Below are 6,896 nucleotides of genomic sequence, written 5' to 3' on the forward strand. Positions count from 1 at the left end.
CATGCAGTTTGGTTCATTTTGGACTTGTTGGACCGATGAACCAAGAGGAGTAAGGTTTTCCAAAACACTGTGGAGTATATGAAAAGTTAAATCCCTTAATTCTTAACCAGGATGATCCCATTTGCATTATATTCGTAGCTGTAATGCCTGGCGTGTAAGTGGAGTAGGTGCCACCTCTCTCACACGGTGGATTAAAACACTTCAGCGGCTACTTAATGTAATGTAATGACCTGCAGTCGGTTGGTCATCACGAGCGCGTAATAACCAAAGAGATCGGGAGGTCGCTGCAGAGACGTGTCTAAAAACACGCCGCCATCTGTTCATTATTCAGCAAAGTGGGTGTTTGTCCATTTACCGTCACACATCTTTCCAAAAAAAATAAACCTCCATTCTTACGTTAGAAGTCGGCATCGCTAAAAAGGGTCAGAGTCCACGACAACAGCAACCCTCTGATCTCGCAGGATAACAGCTCAAACTCATGTTTCTACATTAATAGTGGACGATATTTTCTTGTACAAGTCTGAAGAGCTGTTTGTAGTCAGCGGTACTATAGTGTTACCGCTGAATTGTACATTTGGCACCATTAGTGAGGATCTGCAACATGAGTCACACAGTGGGTGAATCATGTTTTGCCATTTCGAGGGATTATCTAAGACTGGTACATGAAAATGTTGTTTCTCGCTTCTTTTCTCCCTTTTGTTTTGTTCCTTCTTCACTCCCCCTCCCCTTTTCTAGATTGTTTCTCTGTCCTCCCCCTTTCTGTACTCCATATCATCTCTTTCCCCTCTTCCTCACCTCCTCCTCCCTCCTTTCCCTTCTCCTTCACCTCTCCCAAGTCCTCCCCCCCCCCCTCTGGATGGGCTCGGCAGATATATTTTTTTGCGGTGCCAGACAGACATAATAAAAAATAAAACCGGAGGGGTGGAAAAGGAAAATCTATTAAAGGGACTTATTCACATCTAATGTTGCAAATATTGCTTCTGGGATCCCTGAATAACATCGTTAGAATCCCGGGAACAAAACATCAGCCAAAGACACAAAGTTTGGCAGGCGGGGAAAAAACAAGAGGAGGCATTTTTACTGCCGAGGCTCATCCACAGTTTGAATAAGTCTGCTGTGTGTAATAAAAGGATGCAAACAGCTGATTCCTGAGTGGCAAAGTGGACTCATTATGTGTCCGGTGGCTTCTTTTTTGTACTGCCGCTGAAGAAGAAAGCAGTTTAAATTGTGAAAATAGAAATAAGAACTAGGAGGTCGGATCAGACCCATCTCCAATCTCGGCCTTCATTTTTTTCCCTCACCTACACACCTGTAAAGTTTTGTGCCTGCAGCTACACAATGTGGGTTAGAGGCACAAAATAGTGGTGGAGGTGGTGGGGGAGCAATGGCCTCTTCCTTACCTCTTACTCCATCGGCTTTCATCGCCTTAGCTCGGACCACACCCATCTTCAAACTCTGCCTTTATTTTGATCTCGACTACACTACGCTGAACTTGTGCAACTCCACCTCGCAGGGCTGTGACGCTGGAGCGGTGACAGAACCTGTCGACAGGGCGACAGACACATGGCGTGTTTCCAACAAGACTGTGAGGTTAAAATCAGACTGCAGGCAAAACACGTTAGTTTCTCAAATCAGATCTTCAGACCGCAATGTTATTCGCAGGTGAGCCGGTCGGAGTCTCGTGTCCACACGTCGCCTACCTATCCGCATGGGTTACTGTGGTAACAACGTAGGCGTCAGTCACTACGTACACATTCTGCTCAGCTGCAGCGATGCACTTGTGTGACTCTGGATATGACGTCATTGCTGCTGCATCGTGAGCGACACGACTTGCGCGGCCGAAGCCATCAGACTGAGATGCACTAGTAAAAAAAAAAACTGATTTATGTATTTGCATTTCAAACCACCTTCTAATGTCTCGTGGATCTGGATCTGGATACACTGTGGAACAAGGCTGACGTGTACAGCCACGCTAGCAGCTCCGTCATACTATATATCCTATAATTTATCCTGAGGGGGACATGAGTGTGTGTACACATCTGTCCAATGGTTGTTAAGACATTTTACCCAGACTCCCCCTCACTTCCCCAGAGCCACACCGTGAGCACGGTTAAAAATAGACAACACATTATGATCACGGTGCCGTCTTTTATCTATTGTATTCCCTTTGTCACTTTGTGTCTTGTTTTTGTCATTTAGATTTTCTTATTATTAATACAGCAGCTGTTTGTGAGCTCGCCATCTGCACGCCTTTTGTTGTTGTTATTGTTGTCATTTTATGATTTATTGAGTGGTGACATTTCATCATCATCTCCTGGGGGGTTTTCAGCACCGGTTACTCATTGAATATCTTTTTATGGTGCAGAGAATGGTTGTCATATATGGATCCACACCGTGTGTCTTCGTGTTTGATTTCACCGTACAGTACGGCGTGTGAAGCCTGCACGCTCTTTGTATTCTCCCGGCTGTGTGAAGGCGGTGACGGTGCGCGCGGTGGCCAGCCGAGGTGACTGGATTTTAATTTGTCTCGCTCAGCCTGCTGTCTGGCAGCGTGTGTTAATCGCCTCGACGCCACTCTAATGGTTTAACAATAATAACGGACATGTTTAATAGAAATGAATTACCGTCATTATACAGCGAGGGCCCTGCCAATCCCAGAGACTCCGGGCACCGACTCAGCCGGAGGGGGGGGTGAAGCAGCACAAAGCCGGAGAAGCTCACTTCTCACTTCTCGCCTCTGCAGTAAGGTGATAAGTGAAGGCTGTCAGAAGACGGGAGACGGGCAGCTGTCAGGTCTAAAACATGTAACTGTACGCCGGCGTAATCACCACTGCACTTTTTTACTTAACAGGCCATGAAGAGAAGAGTTGAAGAGTAAACAAAACACTTAAAGTCGGATTTGAAACATGCATTTAAAGATCTGCATATTTATACATGAGCACTAGAGATTCATTTAAAAGTTCTGACACAGAAAGTCTCGTATTGCATGAACTGGGAAAACACCCTGGTAACTTATAAAAGGTTGATTATGTAGGATTTAGGGAGACGAGGAGCGTTCAGTAAATTCAAACTATAGATGTACAAAAAAATAAATATTCAAAAAGATATAAGCAGAAATGTGGATTTCAGCAATAACACGGACGTCAAAAATAATTTTAAAAACACTTAATTCTTTAGACTTTCTGCAGGTAAATGAGTCGGACAGCAGCGTGCTGCCTTCTTACGGATGGTTAACAATGACTGGAAACTCTCCAGCTCTTTTCCTCCAACAATCAGTGAGCAGACTCGTATGCTTGGTTGTTTATAGCGTGCCACCCAGCCAAGGAGGCATTGTTTTATTGTTGCTTTACACAATGTGAGTTGTTAAGCCTGAAAATGAACTCACATTGTATCAACAGCATCTGGTCTTGGTTCACTTTCTTGAAAATTGCCTCTAATGGGGAAGAATGTGTCTACCAGTCGCAACCGACTGACTATCGCCGAAGAGCTTAAAATGTGTCTGCAGACAAGCGTCTTTTTAACAAAGATGCATATACGTAATAAATGGAGACGAACGCGTTCTTTAGATTCCAGTTTCAACTTATCACGTTTAAATAAAAGCCTGTTTTATTGTCAGTTTGTATTCGTGGTTGTTGTTTTCATGTGTTGACGTCTCACTTTGTAATAAAACTCTTCACGTCCGACATCCTACAGTAGCCAAAAACACGTCTGATGATATCTGAAAAACAAAAGGATCAACTTTCATATCTTTCATACATTTATCATCCGAGATAAACTAAGATGATCTCAGCTGTGACGTGTTGTCAAACTCCCGCCACATCCGAAAAATACAGCCTGATTCAGTCCCGTCACTCTCTGCTGCAGAGTCTGAGCCTCGTCTGATCTCATCAGGTTATATATGTGAGCAGGAGCCTATGCAGCCTCTTTAGGTAACAGGGCTGACTGACTTTATTTTTGTCATCTCTCAGGTATGTATCTAGGTTGTCGGAACAGGTTTGTGCTCTGCTGCTCCTCTCTGCTCAGCTGCTGGAGATTAATGAGCTGTCAGCGGCGAGGGAGGCATTAAAGACAGCCTTCCCCTGGTCAGAGAAGATAATTACTGTTGATCACTAGTGCTGTAAGAGTAATAAGTGTCAGCCTGTGTCTCTGCTCATCCATCTCTGCCTACCTGACTGCCAGCCTGCCAGTGTTTCTCTCTACCATGTCGGGCTGCATGCAGGGACGTTACTGGATCTGCCTTATTAAAATACATCATTTATGATTTCCCGTCATTTATGATTATGTGAAAACACAGGACACTGGAGTACGTGCACAAAAACCTTTCCACTGTTCGAGGAAACATGATCTTACAGTGTTAATTTATAAATATAGACACTTCGGTGTTTCGGGTGCAGACTCTGGCTTGGATCCGGGTGCAGGTTAAGCTTAGTTCAGGCTCATACAAAGACAGGTTGATGTCCAGACAGAATCAGAATAACAGGTGAGACTCAAATGAAGACAAAGATTCAGGCTGAGACGTAAGATTATATTCAGGCAGGTTAAGGCTCAAGTTCAAATGGAGAGAGAGGATCAGGCTTGTGAACAGATGAAGAGGCAATGTTTAAAAAAAAAAAAAAAAAGTGGGTTTAGAGGCGGCCATAGGCACTGTTAGAAATCAAAACAGGCAAACACATCCAAAGGAATGATAGGAAATGAGTTTACAATGCACAATAACATCTCCAGTCTTCGACAGCTCTTGTATTTGGTAACCGGGTTATATAATAAGTTTGTCTATGGAGCTCTGCAGTTTATCAAAGCTGAGTTTGCACGAAAGCTTCAGAGAATCTGTCTCTGCTGAAGAGTTTAAACCTTCAGGAAGCCTTCAGTCACTCACACTTTGTTCACCGTCTGAAGCTTCTCAGGAGAAAAAAAAAAAAACATGCACTGCAACACGGCTGCTGCATTTTATCTGATGTAGAATAAGAGCTGTGTTCATTACTGATCCATACTGTAAACTGCAGAGTGACACCAGCTGCAGACACACTGGTTGCTTACTGAACGTCATCTTTAGGACTGAAACATCTGTTCCCGTTCCCGAAGTGTTCAGGTTTGTTTAACGGTCAATGAAATAGCGGCTGTTTCATTACAGGCGGTTCTTCACCATCTCAGTTTGAGCTGCGGCTTTAAAACACGGTTTCCTCTCGGTCTTCTCATGTCTTTCCTCTCAGGTAACGTCAGCGTGTTTCCCGTTCGGCTCAGAAATATGAATGTAACAAGTACAGGAGAAAAAAAACACAGTGAAAGAGCTCATGTGGGAGCTGTCGTGTATTCATTTTCTGAACAATTGAAATGTCAAGCCCGCACGTCAAAATGTGAAGTGATAAAAACTGCGTTTGAAAACACGAGTTTGGAGTTTTTTCCTGAGTCTTTCAGTACGTAATGCAAAAAACCTCTTTCATCTGTACGAATCTGTCTCATCTTCACACGTGCTTCAGCTTCAGTCTCCTCCAGCCTCCCCACACACACACACACACACACACATACAGGATCTTTACATTCAGCTCTGCTACATTAGAGCTGCTACTTTCCATATATTATCCCCTATGAATCATAGCATTGACAGCGAAAAGGCTTCAGAGTAATGACGTCTCTTCATGTGGCTTCTTCAGAGCCGGCCCCTGCTGCACATACAGATGCAATTACTTCCAGGATGACACACTTTTTCATGTGGCGCGAGCCCCCACCCCCGGATTGATTTACTTCACCGCTCTTATTGGACTGGGTGTTCGGGAAAAGGACAAGTTTTGTACACGCTCATGCAGACAAATGAAACCTACATCATTCAGGGTCTCTGTGCACTTTGAGTGGAAACTGACACTCTAAGACTTTTCTAGCACCTCAGAAATTTAGTTTTTGTGCCAGAAAGAGCTGAAGGAAAGAGTCTCACCTTGAGGATTTTCTGTCAAAAAAAGAAGAAACGTTTCGCTTCCTTCTGGGGGTTAAAAAGTGAATCACAGTCACACAAAGCAGGCAGGACTGAAAATAATCCTGAATCAACACAATCTCACAGGATGCCGCTTTTACAAACATTTTACATGTCTATGCACTTTAAGCCTTTTGCGTGTCATTTAACATTTTTCACATTTTATGATCTTTGCATCTGCAGGAAAGGACGAAGTCAGGTGACCTCATTGCCATGGTAACAATTATAAACACCTGGCTATGTAATTAAACGATCACAGTTTAGGTAAAGATCATGAGGTGGGTTGAAATAACTTCACGTAAGTTACGTACATGACGTTACGTTAATATTAAAGTTAAATACGTTAACTTACATATGTATGGTAGTTTGGTTTCACATTAGACAGGCTGGTCTCCTCCGTGAAAGTCTGTTGTTGGTTGTGTTTGTTTGACCGATCCATCCACTCCAACCTCCTCAAAATGTGGACTTCATTGCTCCATGAGCCTCGAACATTTGGACCTAAAACAAGAAGTGACAAACTTAACAGAAAATGCCTTGACAACATGCTACATGCCTGTAGACATCTGCATTAGATTATTACACCACTTGGTGTGACCAGGCTGCCTCGTCACTTTCATTACGTTGATATGAACAGGTACCTGACAGCTGGGAAAACAAAATAATACAGATGAGGTCCACAGTGTGTCGAGTCCAGAACCAGACTGACCTGGGTGCCACTCCTCACCTCTTTTAACCCTTCACCAAAGGGACATCTTCACACCCTGATTGGCTGTGAGGAGAACCCACCGAGCTGCCTTCACTCATTAATTAGGAGCCACAATCTGCAACAGGTGATCTGAATCCACTGCAATCAGTCCAGAGGGACCCTGAAACTCAACTTAAACAAAAAAAGATAGCAGGTACAACCAGGAGACTGGTGGTCGTGTTTGTCACA

General features: G+C 43.7%; 1 long non-coding RNA gene across 1 annotated transcript; it reads right to left on the reverse strand.

Annotated features, from left to right (window-relative positions):
- Positions 1-3,428: 3,428 nt before the first annotated feature.
- On the reverse strand, positions 3,429-6,656 carry LOC311273923. Its single transcript, XR_014624712.1, has 4 exons — positions 6,601-6,656; positions 6,315-6,460; positions 5,927-5,971; positions 3,429-3,718 (listed from the first exon to the last, which is right to left on the reverse strand). It is a non-coding gene; the product is annotated as an uncharacterized lncRNA (long non-coding RNA).
- Between the last annotated feature and the right edge of the window lie 240 nt (positions 6,657-6,896).

The sequence above is a fragment of the Pagrus pagrus genome, assembly GCF_965226575.1.
Source record: "Pagrus pagrus genome assembly, chromosome: 18".
In the NCBI taxonomy this organism is placed as follows: Eukaryota; Metazoa; Chordata; class Actinopteri; order Spariformes; family Sparidae; genus Pagrus; species Pagrus pagrus.